Raw genomic sequence first — 18,398 nt, 5'->3', positions numbered from 1 at the left:
ATGAATAGGGACAATACCACGAGTTCATTGAAATAATTACACAGCAAGGTGCACACGCAATGCAAACATAATGTGTATATTATTGAAGTAAAGGTTCATATAAATTAATTATATACAACTTTTTAACAAGTTGAGAGATGTCAACTGGTTAAAATGCACGAAATTATACATGTATTGCTTTATAGTCACACATAGTGTATGTATATTATTAAAACAATGATATAAAATCCTATAAAATGGTATAGAATCTGCGTCGTAGACTTATTTTGTGTCAAATTTCTTCAAAGAAGTTTTTAATTAGTTTGCTTTAAAAATCTTACGCAAACATGTGAACCGTTGAAAATCGCTGATCTTAATCAATTTGTTTTAACGCATGCTCCGTGCAAAATGCTGTCATATCTGTTAGTAAACATGCACGCAGCGATGTCCTGATGTCTGCGTTCTAAGGCTGCAGGTATATTAAACGCTATTGACGTTTTACTGGGGTGCTCTGTGATTGAGGGCGGACAGTAAACTTTGTTAAAATGATATCGAAAAATACCAGTCGTCAGTTGTGTTTTCAGTCGTTTTGGCGTGTTTACTGTTCTGTTACCAAAAAATTCTTCAACGGGGCTCATCAACAAAGAAACGTGGATAGTAAGATTTAGTAAAATATCAGTAATAATAATACATTGCTCGACACCCAGTAACACTTTACAAAGACATTTAAAAGACAGCTCGTTAAAATAAATGTAGCAATCCATTGTCATGCTATAAGTGACAGCTTGCTCTTAAACATTTACACAGGTGGTTTTTCCTGGGAATAAAAAAGGAGAAAAATCCACGGGAAATGTTTTGTTGAACTCAGATTTCACCTCCGCCATGTGAGTCATTAAAACTACTATTGGAATGAAAACGCATGTCTCATCCACTGGTTGGGACGCTCATTTTCCATGGCTGCTGTAGAGCCGTAAAATGTGTGCCCTCTGACTGCTGATTACAAAATGAACACGGAGAGGTAAAATATGTAAAATTGATTTTAAAAGGTTGTAGATATAGTTTTCTATATAATCTTCTCCACTATGTGTCTGCATCCTATCCCTACAGGCAACACTCATTTCCATGGCTGGAGCAGATCCATGGGCTTGTGTGCACCTGTCTGCTGCTTTCAAAATGAACCCTGGATAACTAATATTATCTGAAATCCATGGTAAAAGATTGATGAAAGTCTTCTACATCACTTTCAAGTCTACTGTGTCCCATTGTCCTCTCCACTCAAAGGGACACTCACTTCTACAGCTGAGCTTTTGTCAGAGTTGTGAGCCAACTGTTGCTTGCAGAATGAACATTAGACAATTGTTATTGGATTGGCTGTTTTTTCATTATATTAATATTAATTTATTTATTCATTCAGCCTCTGTTAAAAAAGAAGCACATTTTCCCTTAGAGGACAAGTTCTATCTATCTATCTGAAATATATGAGACTTGGAAAAATTAATATTATTTGTCAAATGAAGTACCAAATATCCACTGATACACATTTGTAGGACAAGTCAATTAAAGAGTCCGACAAACAGCAACTGAGATATTAAAACATTTTATTGAATCTGTTCTGACAATTATAGTCTTTTAATTAAAATAATGATTATAATTATCAGAAAACATAGCCATTTTAATGTCAGCATAAAACCAGGCCAGTAACATCTTTGTGAAATAATATCAGCAGTTTTATAAATTCCAGAATGTACACCAATAGCACTGGCATGAACGTCCTTACAAGTATCCTTTGTCTCCTAAACTCAACAAATAACTTTCATATTCCTCCTGTTGCCTGCTTGTCTTTTTGACAATAGTAAAGGTCATCCCTTGAAAAAATTTATATTCATGCAGCAATTAATAATATGGTTATAATGTAAAACACTTCAAACAAACCTGCAAAATGTACATTTTCTTTGTTTAAGTTGACTTCTTCAATGGATCTAACACTTACAACATGGGGCACTACAACACACATACACAAATATCTTTTAGTATTGTTTTAATATAGCCTTGAAAATTGTTAGTATCTGTCCTCTATCCAAGCCACCCATTTACAAAAAAGATTTACAGGCTTGGGCCAGAGGACAAAAAATGAAACGGAAAGAAATGCCAGTCTTGTGCTTTGCCACACTGACACTCGCTCATACTACTACAGTTTAAAAGTGCCACCCAACATGATGCCAACTCTTTCAGATGGGTAGTGAAACCCGGAAAATGTATCAATGGATACAGGAAAAAGTTAAAGACTTATTCTGACAGTGACCATGTTGGGGATTGTTGATCTGTGAAGTGGCAGTAAAAATAAAAAAAATTTAAAAACCTGATTACAAAATATATCAAGAAACCTCAAAAGGTATATAATGATTAATTTATGAAAACTCCATAGAATACTTTCTAATACATGTTTTTCCTTCAACAGTCATGCTAATGTCAGAATTTGTGTGTTTTATCACCTATACTTTGTGCACATATTGAAGCTGTTTTATGGAAAACTCAAGCACACGAGTAAATAATTATCAGCGGTTACAATTTAAATGTATATTTGCAGTATATACTGTATCCTGAAATGCCAAATTAGAAATGAGAAGATATGAAAAGTTATTTTTGTTTAATATACTTTAAACAAAATGATCACAAAATTCCTAATCAGTTTGACTTTGTTGGTACCCTAGAGTGGCACATATCTTGGAAGAAGTCCTATCAGGTTTATTTGGATTTTAAAAAACCTAAATAATAATAATAATAATATCTTACATTTATATAGCATTTTTCTGGCTACTCACAGCGATTTTCATAGACATACTTAAAAAGACAGTGTAAGCTTGATTTTTTTTAATTAGTGGATGAGTAAGGACATAGTAGACAAAAAGTGATATAGAAGACTTCCTTCAATCTCTTTAAATAAACTGTGGACAGTTTTGTAATTCCAGTATTAATTTACAAGCAGAAGCCAGGGGCACACATTTCTACAGCATAGACCAAGCTGTGGAAATAAGTGTCTCCTCTGCTAGAAGGGATTAAGAGACACACTCGATATGAAAACGTTATAAAAGACTGTCTGATAGGCTTATTAAAGAAACTGTGCACAATTTTAACTGCCTGGTGTTCATTTTGTAATGGACCACAGCAGATGAGGAATGCCACAGGCTGCTAAAAGTTTTTAAATACATTTGATGAGTTTTAATCTCCCATGAAAAACGGTGCACAGAACTCCTATGTGTTTTATAGGATAATTGCACCTGCTGTGAAAATGAGATTCCTCTCCAATGTACAGGGGTGAAAGGGTGGGTGTGATAGGAAATTTATTTATTTATTTATATAGAACTATATTTCATTCCAATAGTTTTAATGACTCACATGGCGGAGGTGAAATTTGAGTTCAACAACAAAACCTTTCCGTGGATTTTCTCCTTTTTTATCCCCAGTAAAAACCACCTGTGTATATGTTTAAGAGCAAGCTGTCACTTATAGCATGACAATGGATTGCTACATTTATTTTAACGAGCTGTCTTTTAAATGTCTTTGTAAAGTGTTACTGGGTGTCGAGCAATGTATTATTATTACTGATATATTACTAAATCTTACTATCCACGTTTCTTTGTTGATGAGCCCCGTTGAAGAATTTTTTGGTATCAGAACAGTAAACACGCCAAAACGACTGAAATGACATGTATGTATGTATGACATATACACATATATATATATATATATATATATATATATATATATATATATATACACACACACACACAAACACGGATTACAAAAAGTTGGGACACTATACAAATCGTGAATAAAACTGAATGCAATGATGTGGAGGTGCCAACTTCTAATATTTTATTCAGAATAGAACATAAATCACGGAACAAAAGTTTAAACTGAGAAAATGTATCATTTTAAGGGAAAAATATGTTGATTCAGAATTTCATGTTGTCAACAAATCCCAAAAAAGTTTGGACAAGGCCATTTTCACCACTGTGTGGCATCTCCCCTTCTTCTTACAACACTCAACAGACGTCTGGGGACCGAGGAGACCAGTTTCTCAAGTTTAGAAATAGGAATGCTCTCCCATTCTTGTCTAATACAGGCCTCTAGCTGTTTAATCGTCTTGGGCCTTCTTTGTCGCACCTTCCTCTTTATGATGCGCCAAATGTTCTCTATAGGTGAAAGATCTGGACTGCAGACTGGCCATTTCAGTACCCGGATCCTTCTCCTACGCAGCCATGATGTTGTGATTGATGCAGAATGTGGTCTGGCATTATCTTGTTGAAATGCAGGGTCTTCCCTGAAAGAGATGACGTCTGGATGGGAGCATATGTTGTTCTAGAACCTGAATATATTTTTCTGCATTGATGGTGCCTTTCCAGACATGCAAGCTGCCCATGCCACACGCATTAATGCAACCCCATACCATCAGAGATGCAGGCTTCTGAACTGAGCGTTGATAACAACTTGGGTTGTCCTTGTCCTCTTTGGTCCGGATGACATGGCGTCCCAGATTTCCAAAAAGAACTTCGAATCGTGACTCGTCTAACGACAGAACAGTCTTCCATTTTGCCACACTCCATTTTAAATGTCCCTGAGCTTGTGGATCTTGCTTAGAAATGGCTTCTTCTTTGCACTGTAGAGTTTCAGCTGGCAACGCGGATGGCATGGTGGATTGTGTTCACTGACAATGGTTTCTGGAAGTATTCCTGAGCCCATTCTGTGATTTCCTTTACAGTAGCATTCCTGTTTGTGGTGCAGTGTCGTTTAAGGGCCCGGAGATCACGGGCATCCAGTATGGTTTTACGGCCTTGACCCTTATGCACAGAGATTGTTCCAGATTCTCTGAATCTTCGGATGATGTTATGCACAGTTGATGATGATAGATGCAAAGTATTTGCAATTTTTCGCTGGGTAACACCTTTCTGATATTGCTCCACTATCTTTCTGCGCAACATTGTGGGATTTGGTGATCCTCTACCCATCTTGGCTTCTGAGAGACACTGCCACTCTGAGAAGCTCTTTTTATACGCAATCATGTTGCCAATTGACCTAATTAGTGTTTATTGGTCTTCCGGCTCTTCGTTATGCTCAAATTTACTTTTTCCAGCCTCTTATTGCTACTTGTCCCAACTTTTTTGGGATTTGTTGACACCGTGAAATTTTGAATCAACATATTTTTCCTTTAAAATGATACATTTACTCGGATCAAACGTTTGATCTGTCATCTACGTTCCATTACAAATAAAATATTGACATTTGCCATCTCCACATCATTGCATTCAGTTTTTATTCACAATTTGTTTAGTGTCCCAACTTTTTGGAATCCGGTTTGTGTGTGTGTATATATATATATATATATATATATATATATATATATATATATATATATATATATATATATATATATATATATATATATATATATTTAAAACTGGTAATGTCTGTCAGGTACACATATATATATTATATATACGTATGTGTACTTGACAGACATTACCAGTTTTAAAAAATCTGCTACCCACAGAGAGAAATTACCATCAGGACTCTGTAGCCTGTCTGATAATTAGGATGGATTCAGTCCTGCAAGTTCAGCCTGCAGCTCACATGATTTCTTAATGAATGAAAGGTGCTAAATGTAACTGTCAAAGGGTGATGTATTTTTTAAAATGTTATGCTTGGGAAACTTCTGATTTGGCGCCGTGCGTTTATGCTTTTTTCCAGAGGGTATGTGTGGTTGCTCAAATGGCAAAACTTTCATGGGGGAACCCAGACGTCAACAGAGGCAAAACTCAGAGTGGGACCACAGTCCCTGTCTAGCCGTCCACAGAGGCAAAACTCCAAGGGGGACCCAACCCTGTCGTTAACAGCGTCATTAATTAGATTGGTCCACAGAACGATTAGTTTTCAGCTATCATTGGGCCTGTAATATTTCCAGGACCTGGCAACCCTGCACTGTCTTATCTTCTGTCCCTTAAGTTTTATTTTTAAATAAAACAGCCACTTCACCTTCTCTGTTCATTACATTCTACAGCTCATCTTTACTGTACAGTAATCCCTCGCTACTTTGCGGTTCATTTTTCGCGGATTCACGACTTCGCTGGTTTTTAAATATAGTAGTAGTATTTCCTAGTTTAAGAACAACAAAACAAGTTCGGTAACTAAGTGCGTTGTAACATGGGCTGTGATTGGTACATGGGAGGGAGACAACAAATCAAAGCTTCCCGCTTTCTAATTGGGCCCGTGATTGGTGGTTTGACTGATGCCCACATCCCACAGCACCTCCCCTTGTCTCTCTGTCGCGGCCATTTCGCTTCAAGCTTTCTCGCCGAGCAGTTTACTTTACACTGTACTGTGTGTGATTTTTTTGTGGTTTCTTTGTGTTAAACTTCTCTTCAATTTTCACCCCTTGCAATGGCTCCCAAATGTGCTCCTTCTTCCAAGGCTGGTGTTGAGCCTAAACGCCAACGAAGAATGATGACGATCACTGAGAAGGTGAAACTTCTGGATATGTTGAAGGAAGGGAGAACGTTCGCGGCTGTGGCTGCAAACTGGTTAAGGATCTGCAAGAGTGGTCACAGGAATGGGACAACAATATGGTTCGATTGGTCCAATTTTGCAACAAGGTTGATGATGTCATGACCGCCTACAAGCTGCTCTTCGACCGGAAAAGAAGCAGCGGCAGCAGCTGCCGATCACAATGTTTTTGCAGCCTTGCAAAAAAGAGCCAGTTCCTACTACTACTACTACGGATACACCTTCGGAAACCGTGCAAGAGGTGCCCCAGGAAATGGCACCGCTGTCTGAAGAGATGTAAAATACAGTCATCGGCTACGCAGTAAAAGTCATCATCACCTTCATCGTCATAATTTTTACTGCACAGCATCTTTATCACCATCATCACGTCATATATAGGTAAGTGTACTTCGCTATACAGTAACTGTAAATTTATCTACTGATTTTATAATGCTTAACAGTTGTCCCTGTTATAAGTAGAGTAAAGGGTGGGTTGTAAACAGTACAGGGAGGGTTTAAAAACATCCAAATACACGTTAAATAATTAAATAAATATGGTGTCCCTACTTCGGGGAAATTCAGTTATTGCGGCCGGCCTTGGAACCTATCTCGCGATAACGAGGGATTACTATATATATATATATATATATATATATATATATATATATATATATAAAACAAAAACTGAAGATTGTCATCAGATTCTATTTTTATAGAGATGGCATTGTTAAGGTAGTCTATATAATTTTTAATATTTATCAAATACTAGCTGTGTAAGCAGCATAGGGTCCTAGAAACTATTGAAATTGTCAAGAAAAAAAATTGAAATATAGAGATGTCAGGTAATTGAAAGGAACTACTCTGGGTGTCTCTCTCCAAGGAGGTTTCGTTTTGCCGACGTGCTCACTTCGTTTGTGCATTAGTGGCAAAGTGAGTGTCTCTTTCTTTGGAGGTTTCATATTGCAAAGTGCTCTCATCATTTGTGAATTAGTAGCTAAGCAACTGTCTTTCTTTGGAGGTTTTATTTTGTTGACGTGCTTGCCTCACTTGTGTATTAGCGGCTAGTGGAAAAGTAAAAGGGATACCGTTTTCCAGATGTGCTCGTCACGCTTCTGTAATAGCAGATAAGCTAGTGACTCACTCTTCGGAGGTTTGTTTTTGCTGACGTGATGGCCTCGCTTGCGTATCCTCGGAGGTGGAGCCCTTCGCCTGATTCCACTTCTCACTTCCGGGCCGGACAGACACACATACTTCCACGCATAGACGTTTATATATATATATATAAGATTCAATAAAACATGGTGTTGGCTCCATCACAGATTCTATTTTTATACAGATGGCAGTGTTAAGGTAAACTGTATAATTTTGAATATTTATCAAATATTCAATAAAACATGGTGTTGGCTGTGTTTTCCTACTCATATTAAATTTGATTATTTGTAACAGTAAAGTTTATTTAAACAAAAAAAAAAATGAAGAAATGTAGCTAAGGTATTTAATGGTATTTTACTGCTTGATCATTCCAAAAGTCTTAATTTTATACCGATTCTCTGTGATTGATTTTTATCAGGGTCAGCATTCAGTAACAAATAAATCAATAAAAGTGAAGCATAGTGGTCATCACAGCACCTTGACCCTGAATCCCAGATCAGAATAAAAGTCCAGTCTCCTAGTGATGCAAGGTGGTAACATTAGCCACTCCATCACTATACTGTCCTTGTCTGTCATTTCTTTTATTATTCATCATACCAGAATCTGCTATACTTTGCTAACTTGTTGCTTCACACTAACAAAACCGACATCTAATTCTGTTTGTGACACAAAATAAAACATAGTTGGCATCATTTCTACCCAAAAAAACATCCAAAGTATTGGAAGGAACAGTCATCAAAAAGTATGATTTAGAAGGAAATTAACTTCTTCAAGTCCAGCTATCTCAGCTAACTCAGTAATGGGGCCTCTGTCCTCTCCACCACAGGCTGATGCATTACATGTCACTGTGATGAATTGGAAATTGTTAAATGTGGATGTACTCTGTCTCCCTTGGTTAAACAAGATGGGAACTCTGAGGAGAGCCATTATAAACAGGGTTGAGAACTTTAAATGTCTAAGATCCTACCCTTGCCTTTATTCAAGAGGAGTTTGCAAAGGGCAAAATAGGGAGATTGTTTTGCCGATCCAGCCATATACTGTAGTTCTTAAAAGTGTATATGATGGATGGAAGAGTAGCTTGCTTATGGTACAGGGTTATGTGGAGTCTGAAATGTTAAAGAATGGCTCCTTCTGGCTTAGAGATCTGCCTTTTAAATGCTAAATTCTTTAAGAGCGGTGTCTACACCTTTAGAAACTAGGGATGGAAAATTACTATGGACCGAATTATTTTACTAAAATAAAGCAATAAATCTTACTAGTTTCAGTGAACTATGCTGGACTTTATGAACATTGCCATTCCAGAACAGAAACCCTACAATGTCAGATCTACCAGACAGGTTATGTGTTTCTGATGCAACCTTAGATTTTCTGTCATTGTCCAAAGCCATTTTGGTAGGTTACATTGCAACTCTTACTTCACTCAGAGGATGTAGATATGGATAGGGCAGTGAGTATGCTGTGGATGCTTCCTGCCTTATACCCAAAGCTACTGAAATAGGCTCCAGCTTACACTTACCTGAAACTTGCTTACAGAAAATTGATGGCTACCAAAATTGATTAATAATTTACTTTTTCTCCTTTTTAGACTGTTCCTTGTTCGGGTATGCTATCTTTTTAGCTCTTATTGCCATTAGCCTCTTGTATAATTTTGTTGTTTTGTATGTACTTCATATTTGGATATCTGAAAACTCCACTCGATGTCTAAAGGTTTCTCTTTTTAAAGACAATAAAACTGAGTCATTTTAGAGTCTTTTTTTTTTTTGTGTTCCTCTGTAAAACTGCTTGCTTTCTTTGTGAAAGGGTTCAATAATAAAGACTAACTGATATCATTGAGTATTGCATAGTGTTTTTAGAATTTAAAACAGCCACTATTTAAAAGGGCAACACTATCGAGATCTAATGTTGGAGGTGGCATGACCCTACCTTACTTTCAGTTGTGTTATTTGGCACAAATAATCACCTAAAAAACATTGGAAAGTGGCAGAAGACCACAGACCAACACTGGCATTGTTAGCCGTGACTGTAAAATCCTCTCAGTATGCTATGTTCTGTGTTCCACTTAATACTAATTATCATCAATTTATCAGCAATCCGTATACTCCATATATCCATATCCTATACTTAGCCACCAAGTATCTCCGAGGAGGGAGATAAGTGCTATTCAATCAAAGTAAGTCATTGAAAAACATGAGATGTAGAGGTGTTTATATTGATAATGTACTATACAGTATATGTTTCCTTTAAACTGTTATGCTCCAAATCTAATCTCCCACAGACTTTTTCTTCTTTATATATCAACACTAACCTGCTCAGCATCCCTCATCTTTCATCTCTATCTATTCCTGGAGTTCACTGTGATGTTCCAGGCAGCATCTCCAGTGTATGACAACAAATTTCAAGAATTGTACTCTTTGATCTTATGGAACAATGGGAAATTTGATATTTCATTTGCAATTCTGAAAAAGCATTGAAATTCAGCCATTCACAAAACACATGTGAATTCAATATGCATCATGTATGCAAAAAATCAACTGAAAAATGTTAGCCATTCACATATATCTGATCTAAAACTGTCTTAAATAAAGCCAGGGCAAGAGCCAATCTGTGAACAATGTTACATGTTCTTGTATATCTGTTATCCTTAAATATAAAACAACTCCTAATATTTTAATGGCAATATTGGAACTAGCTGTGCTATCCATCTTAGATAGGCTGAAATCTAAATAACCAACGTAGACCTCTGTGTTAACGTTTGCAATGCACTACACAATGTATATGTCTCTTTTAAATGCCATTTTGGTGATGGATTTGTAAAAGCAGTGTTAATGTTTGTAATGCACTATCCATTGGAATGAAAGAGACATATCATCTGGATGAACACACTGACAGGCAGACATATACTTATCCTTTTATGAGAACGATAATTCATTTATTTGCCATATACACTCTTAAAAATAAAGGTGTCAGAGTGGTTCTTCAGAGTGATGCCATAGGGGAACCATTTTTGGTTGCAAGAAGACCCATCCACATGAAAGTTCCAGAAAGAACCATTTATTTATTTATTTAGATCCATAACAACCTCCATTACAGTAACCATGAATACATGGTTAAAGATTTGTGAAATACCACTGGGTTCTATGATTTTAAAATGCCTCTTGCTGCATATGGTATCATGGGCCAAGACCAAGTTTTCTTAATCTGTTAGTGTCCTGCTTGGTAGCCTACCAAACATTTAAATATTTTTCCCCAAATATTAGGAAGTTTTTCCAACCACAAGAACCAACTTTATATGCAAAGAACTCATCTCAGAATGAAATTATACTTTATCAAGTAATGGGTCTGTGATGAACCACACAACCCAGTACAAAAACACAAAGTGCCATTAAAGAACCAGTATACAATTTCTTGAATTAGGAGATTATCACCTTTTTTGTATACCCAAACTTACTCTCTAGAGAAACACAGAGAAGCATGGGGTCAGCTATTTGTACAGCAACCCTGGAGCAATTGTAGATTAGGGGCATTATATGAGCTGCACTCACTGTCAGTGGACAACAGAACCCCATATGACCAAGACCAAAATGATCATGTGAGCCTTGGTGGACTGTATGGCAGTTACCAGATTCTAATTTTCTTGTATTTCCAAGATTAAAAATAATACAGGATAATGATATATAATAATGTTCTATATACTGTATATGTATGTATGTATTTTTTTCATTTAATATGGGAGCCCCTTTTTGTGGAATCTGTTTCAGTTGCACCATTTGTATTTTTGCATCATAAGGTTCATGGTAAATCTGTCAATAGAAACTTTTGGTGGTAGCCCCCACTCCCTTCATGTCCTAAGCACATAATTATTTTGCTTAATGGTTAATCCAGCCCTAAATATTCTCTACCACCTACATGTACAAAGACTTAATTCAACTCACTTGGGAGAAGACCAATCCATCTTCTGTAACTTAGTGGGAAAGTGATGCTCTGTGTTATCTCAAATTAGAAGAAAATCTAATTTTAATTATGATGACCTGCTCTTATTTTTTTCAGACTTTTACAAGAATTCAAAAATGTAATTGCAGCTGAGCCATTGCTAGACGAGGCTCGCTTGTAGCAACGTTTTCTGAGTCAGCTGGGAGTTGAATGTTGAGTTTCATGAATTATCCTCAGAATATACTATTGTGTTTGCTTTTTTATTAGGTTTTGTTCATTTGTTTTGTTCTTTAAATTGAAAGGAAAAAAATTTGTCCTCGAGTAATGCCTGACTGCACATTAAATACACACTTTGCAGTGAATAAAAATTGGTAAAAATAATAGAGAGCAAGAGTCTGGTTTGGCTGCTGGCATATTAATGAACTCCCACATTCATTCATGCTCTATGTCGATTCGGATCCCGACGGTCACACGCACTGCTTGTATTTGAACTGCTGGGGAAAACATGAACACGAGATGAACGTGCCAACACCAATACCTGGCATCCCAGACAGGAATCGAAATGCGATTCAAGAGATATGCGATTACAGAGCCACCAAATTCCTCCAATTATTTTGCGTTAAAATGTTTAAACGAAGCACAAATTGCGATAGGCTCAGTTGTTGGGGTCGTGGGAGTGTGTCACAAATGGCCTTTGCGTCGCTCATCTAATGCGGAGACGGCTGAATTGGCGCAAGTTGAACACGTAAACAGTGCAATAACGTGACAAGGACAAATAATTGTGAGATACAGGGTTGGTACCCTTCAGTGGACTGGAATTCTGTTCACTTTGAAAGCCTGTCCCATGGAACATCGTGCTTGTAAATCTTCGACAATATAAATGAGGCATTTGTGACGTGGGTTACGCCAAACACGTATTGCATGAGTTGGCGTGACTATCCATTGTCGCCGCGTCGTTTGTTGCGCCACTGAGGTTATGGACGGTGGCACACTGCAGCGCTTCTCGCCGGTACATTAATCCTCTGTTACCTTGGCCCAGATTCGTTCCATACACGCACTGCGTGGCGCTCTGCCCAGAGAGAGAGCGAAATCCTGCAGTGTTGTGTCATAACTAAAGCCCGCCCTCCTCCACCCAAAACACCCTGTTCGTTCCCGCTCATACCCTGTAGGCCCCGCCTTGCGCCCTAGCTTTGTGGCTTTTTGATTCGCTTCGATTGACATCAATCTTAAGCACTCTTTTTTCCTAATTCGTTTGTTCGTCGCGCAATCAAGGCGGTACCGGAGGATGATGACGTAATTGGCTGCCAACAGACTGGCTGGGAGGCTTTCAGTCTAATCGAAGCCGGGGGAATCGCTGTTTGGACTGGCTGTTTTCTTCTTCTACGCCGCTGCGTGACTTCGTGCTTGTGCTAATTTACCCTTTTAAGATCTTCTCGAGCTGCCACTCTAAACAAGGGGTGATAAGTAGCGAAATGGAGCTTTACAATAATGGAGTGTTGTGACAGCGGAAGGATTGCAGTGTCTCCTTGTGTGTGTGGCCAAAGCTGCGGGCAGTGACTCTTTTGGAGCAGCGGCCAGGTAAGTGAGCTGTCGGTGCTGGTGAGATGCTCTGGTGTGGATATCATTGTGTTTGTGCCGCCGTTGTTGGGGTGTGGAGCTGCTGAAAGAAGGAGTGAAGACACGAAACGGACTCTGTAGGAGGTGCAATTTAAAATCAGTGCACGCATCCTTTAAAAGAAAAAAATCTGCAAGGCACCAAAACTAAAATGTGCGGGAAGTGCATGCGGCATTCCAGACTACGTCAATTACAAAAAAAAAAAAAAAATCCGTTAGGCGGTGGGAGCGCCGATTACAATGAAATATATGGGACAGCATTAAAAAAACCAGTACGATTAATTGATCGGACGGTACGTATTGTGTTGTCTAATCATTTATGTAACACGCTAAACATCACCCGCCGATTACGTTCATGTGGGTAAGAAAAGCAACAAGCTTCCTCTCCATAATTAACGAGCAGGGTGTCTGAGGACATTTTCCCATTCCTGGCTTGTGTGGAACATCTGCGCACTGTCCCATCCTAATACGAAAACGAAAGGCTCCGGGACATGTTCTAGATAAGTCATCGCCAAACGCAATAACAGCTTACCCAGCAGTTTCATTGCATTTACTCCTCCTCCCTCTCAGTTGATTTTCATTTGTATGGTGATGGATTTTTTGTCAAATTATTTTCATCTGGCGATCACAATGAAAGGCGCTATATAAAATTACTGGTTCATCCTGTGTGTTTTGGTATGATATTAATGTATTCGTGGATACAACCTGATACATAAAGAAGAGCTGTGCGAACAAGTCATTCCAGGCCCTTTAATGTGGGATCTTAGGAAGCAGTGTGGTGCAGGCAGTAGTGTTCACTTGTGGACTGGGGTAACTTCTTTAATTTCCCTTTGGGGCAAAGAAAGTTTATCTATCCTATTCTCTAGGTACTTTATGGTCAGACTGTCATGTTGCAGATGAGTGCCCACTTTTGATAAACTATTGTTTCATGTAATGTTAGACTATGCTGTAGTAAGCACCCGCTTATTAAACATGCAGGCAGTCCTCCAGAATGTATAACAATCTTATAAACTCTTAAAAAACGAAGGTGCCAAAGTTGCTATTGGAGGAGGTGGCATAGGGGAACGATCCAGGTGAGGTTCCAAAGAGAACTGTTATTTATTTAGATCCATTACATGGCCTATAAATAGTCATGAATAGATAACAGATTTGTGAAATACCAAATGGTCCCTGATTTTAAAAGAACTCTGGCTATATGCAAAAGCTCAGGCAAAGTTTGGGTTTTCTTGATCAGCTAATATCCTGCAAGGCATCCCAATATGCATTAAAGATTTCTGTTTTGTCCACATACTGAGAACCTTTTCAAAGCCCAAAATACCAACATCATATGCAGTGACCCCTTCCCAGAATTAAATGGTTATTTTTAAAGCAAGTTGTTCTACAAAGAAGTAACCCGGTAAAGTGCCATTAATGAACCATGTATGTGCGGGGGGGCTTGAAGGTGCAGAACCTATCCTGGCAGCATCGAACGCAAGGTAGGATCAAACACTGAAAGTTATCAGGCCACTGCAAGGCCCACTCAGGCAGACACACCTACAAGGAATGTAAGGGGGTGAGCAAAATCATACAAACAAGAGAAGAACGTGAAAGTTCCACTAGGCGTCCTTCCGTGTAACATTAACGCTGCACTGGCATCAAAAACAAGCGGCTGGAAATCGATTTACCGTTTAGATGCTGGTTAAATAAATTACATACAGATAACTGTGGGGAAACGTTTTATGCGTGTATCGATTCCAAGACTACAAAAAATAAGTTTTGGTAGTTAGCATTAAATATTTAGAAATATAAACAAAATCTGAAAGTTTAATTGGAGTCTATTGACTGTCTGTACCGCAAGGCGGGTGGGGAGATATTTGGCCTGAAAAAGCTGTTAAAAGAATATTTATCTAAAACAAAATCCAATGAAAAATATCTGCGAATGCCGGCTTGGACATCCGGGCATTTATATCTAAACATGAAGAATAGAAAGCAATATGAAATTGGCACGAGAAAGGCTGGCATAATTAAAGCGTAATATCCACTAACGGAGAATCCTTTAGAAATGTAAATCTAAAACTAGTACAAAAATAGCGAGTGACGTTTGGGCGAAATACTGAATTTGGAGACTTCCTGTACGTCACGAGAAAAAAAATCCACAGTGATCTCTCTGCGGAATAAATGGAAAGACGTCTTAGAGAAAAGGAACCTGGAATCTCATCGTTAAATTTTTAATAAGTAAAAAATTCATTTGTCTTATCCTTGCAGTAAACGGTGCCTGCCATCTATTTTAGTTATACAGGGATTTAAAAATAACCATAGAAATTCCGAACATGCCATAATGGCGAATTATTACGATATTTCTATTCGGATAATACGGAAATACAAAAAGAGAGAGAGAGAGAAAATACCGAAAATCGGGTTCTCCCGACTCACCCACCACTCGACAAAAATTGTCGGGATGGATTTGAAACCCCAACCTTTCAGAGATTTTTTTTTCAGTATTCACGGTGCGATTACGCCACACCCTGCAGATTTGAGGAGAGAAAAAAGGATAAACAACTAATTAAAATAAAAAACCAAGCGGCTGTTGCGAACGGAGCACCCATGGCAGCCTCCGCAGTGTAGTAAACAGCGCGGCCGCTCGCTGTTTTGCAGGTGCGCTACCTGAACCGGCTGAGGGTCACGTGGTTGCCTGCTCCGATGACTGCCCGAGTGATTTTGCTTGCATCACTCCAGTATGCGGCATTGTTTCACGTTTGGGATGCTGCAGAAAACGGCAGGCCGCCTCCGGGCTTTCATCAATTGCTAGGATCATCACCGCTGTCTTAACCCCTATCACACAGGATGTTGTTTGACGTTGGCTCCTCTTATGTTACTCGTCAGTTTTCCATCTTGCTGGTTTTAGTGAAGGAGATGTATGGTGTCATAATATGTGACAGGGGAGCCCGAGGCCTGCGCATAGGGAGGCGGAGTGCAGTGACACTCAGAATGTCAACAGAGAATAATGAAAAGGGGGTGTTAGGGACAGATTGTACACACATAAGATGGTATTAAGCTGAGTCAGGAGAAGACCACAGCAAGCATGTTAAGAGGATAAAGGATTATTTTTAGATTTATGTTCAGGGAGGAGAGCTGCAGCACAACTAACTGCAAAACTAAGCCTGTGAACAGAGCTTTTTTTCCCAAATTCTAATCATTGCTTAGTGATTCATACAATTATAAAACCAAATCATGGCTTTGTCTTAAGCATTGGCCCTCAAGTTCAGTTCTGGGGGACCCTTATGGCTGCAGATTTTCATCTCTGCCAGCTTCTGCCTGTAATTGGACTCTGACCTTAACTAAGCAAGTGAGTACTTTCCAGTTTGTTTTATGTCAAAGGGATACTCTATCCAAAATGGTATTTTTTATTCTTTTCAATTACACTTTATTTGTCCATAAGGAGAAATAAAATTAGAGATTCCAAATAAATTAATAAAAACAAACAACACCTTCCACCACCACCACAAAAACACATAAAAAAACCTCTGGCTCGGATAACGGGGAACTGCTGCTGTCAATAACAAGTTTGTAAGTAGCAGTAAGATGAGGTCAGATCTGCTCAGACTGTACCACATTCAAATTCATTAAGTATTTACATTCATTAATATTTGGATAGAGCGGGTCCAGCTTGTAGTGTCCACAAATGGAAAATGCCTTGTAGACATTTGATTCGTTGTCTGAAGTCACCCGCATTCAAAATGACTCATTATTAAGATATTGGTACAGAGTGAATTATTTCAATGTTACTATATATATATTCTATGTTATGAATCATTTTATATGTGTCTTAACCCATGTAATTGGTTTTGATGGCCTGGAAAAATGTTTAATCTCATGCTTTCATGCAGAATGGAGACAAAGAAGTTTATGACAGAACTCAATGGTGGCCAGTGCTGTATGATGGCAAACATTGTAACAGACATCCATGGAAGAAAGAAAAAAAATATAAATCTTATGTTACTCATGTCACATTTTCCACACGTCTGTTTCCCAGTGGCTTGTTCAAAACATGCAAAACAAATGTTTTTGCTCAAATATTGTTAAATATATATATTTGGAGTTATCAGCACATAAACAAGCAGTAAACTCAGAGACTTATAGCAGTGGCTTTTTGACATGAAGGCCTGTCCCTCCTTGTTATTCATTGGTAAAGAGTCCTGTCTTCCAGTCAAAAAGTCCTTCCCACGAGTCTTTGTTTTTACTGTTTATGTACACACCAATTAAATTCAGAAGGATTTTAAATTTTAGCAAACAAAAGCATTCATTTTGTACATTCTGAACAAGCGACTGGATAGCAGACCTTTGGATTATATGACACAAATGAAGTGAAATTTTTTTTTTTCCATTCTTCCATGGACATTTTTTTTTTGCTGTTGTACAGTGCTGATCAACATTAAGTTCTGTTATATTATAAACTTTATTTCTCTTTGTTCTGCAGGAAAACTTTAAATTAAAAAGTTTATTTGTCCATGACTCCAAAGTACATGGAGTATGACACATACTCAAAAATACTATTTTTGGGTGGCGTATTTAATCCAGTGATTACAAACTGAATATGCTAAACATTTACAGAATAAAACAAGAATTCACAAGTGTTAGATTGATAAGAATAAATTTTCTTTTTTTCTTTTGATGTTCTGTTTAGTTAAGTTATTATTTACTAAAAAAAAACCCACAAATGGCCAATAATGAAATAGCTGCCCATTTGCATTCTGTGTTGTTTTTACTGGTATCATCTCAGCTTATCATTGGCTGAAAATAGTTGTCTCGCTTGTTAAGATTTTGAAACCTTTCTTATTTTAGTCTTAAACAGCTGTATTCATTGTTTTAAGTGCTCCTTATTAGCAATAAGATGTACATTACAAATGATCCAGCAGTTCTCCATCTAGCTTGTCTCCATTACCACCCTTGTGTATTCATCATTCACTATTTGGTTTAATTAAGTACTCGGAAGTAAACTGAAAAATGAAGAAATGAAAATTACTCATCCGTTTTAGGCTTAAAAATCACTTGGATGATACATGTGTCTTTAGAAAGGGAAAATAAATCTCTGATTTAAGAATGAGCTGACACGGTAGAGTTGAAACACTAAGAAGCTATGAAATTAAATAAGATCTGTTTATGCTAAAGATTGGGTTCTAATTAAGCAACTGGATTGGAACAAA

General features: G+C 37.8%; 1 protein-coding gene across 20 annotated transcripts in view; it reads left to right on the top strand.

Moving 5' to 3' along the window:
- The first annotated feature begins 12,897 nt into the window (after positions 1–12,897).
- Positions 12,898–18,398, top strand: part of kif1b (kinesin family member 1B) — a 175,266-nt gene continuing 169,765 nt past the window's right edge. For 18 of the 20 annotated variants that reach the window (XM_039755637.1, XM_039755631.1, XM_039755630.1 and 15 more), the window contains exon 1: positions 12,902–13,179. The gene's annotated coding sequence lies outside the window, so the exon portion shown is untranslated. Of the gene's footprint in view, positions 13,180–18,398 lie in introns of all 20 variants that reach the window. The other 2 variants (XM_039755639.1, XM_039755638.1) reach the window with 1 other exon arrangement.

The sequence above is a fragment of the Polypterus senegalus genome, chromosome 6 (assembly GCF_016835505.1).
Source record: "Polypterus senegalus isolate Bchr_013 chromosome 6, ASM1683550v1, whole genome shotgun sequence".
NCBI lineage: Eukaryota > Metazoa > Chordata > Cladistia > Polypteriformes > Polypteridae > Polypterus > Polypterus senegalus.
The sequence above is the reverse complement of the archived record's forward strand: the minus strand, read 5'-3'. Positions and strand labels throughout refer to the sequence as shown.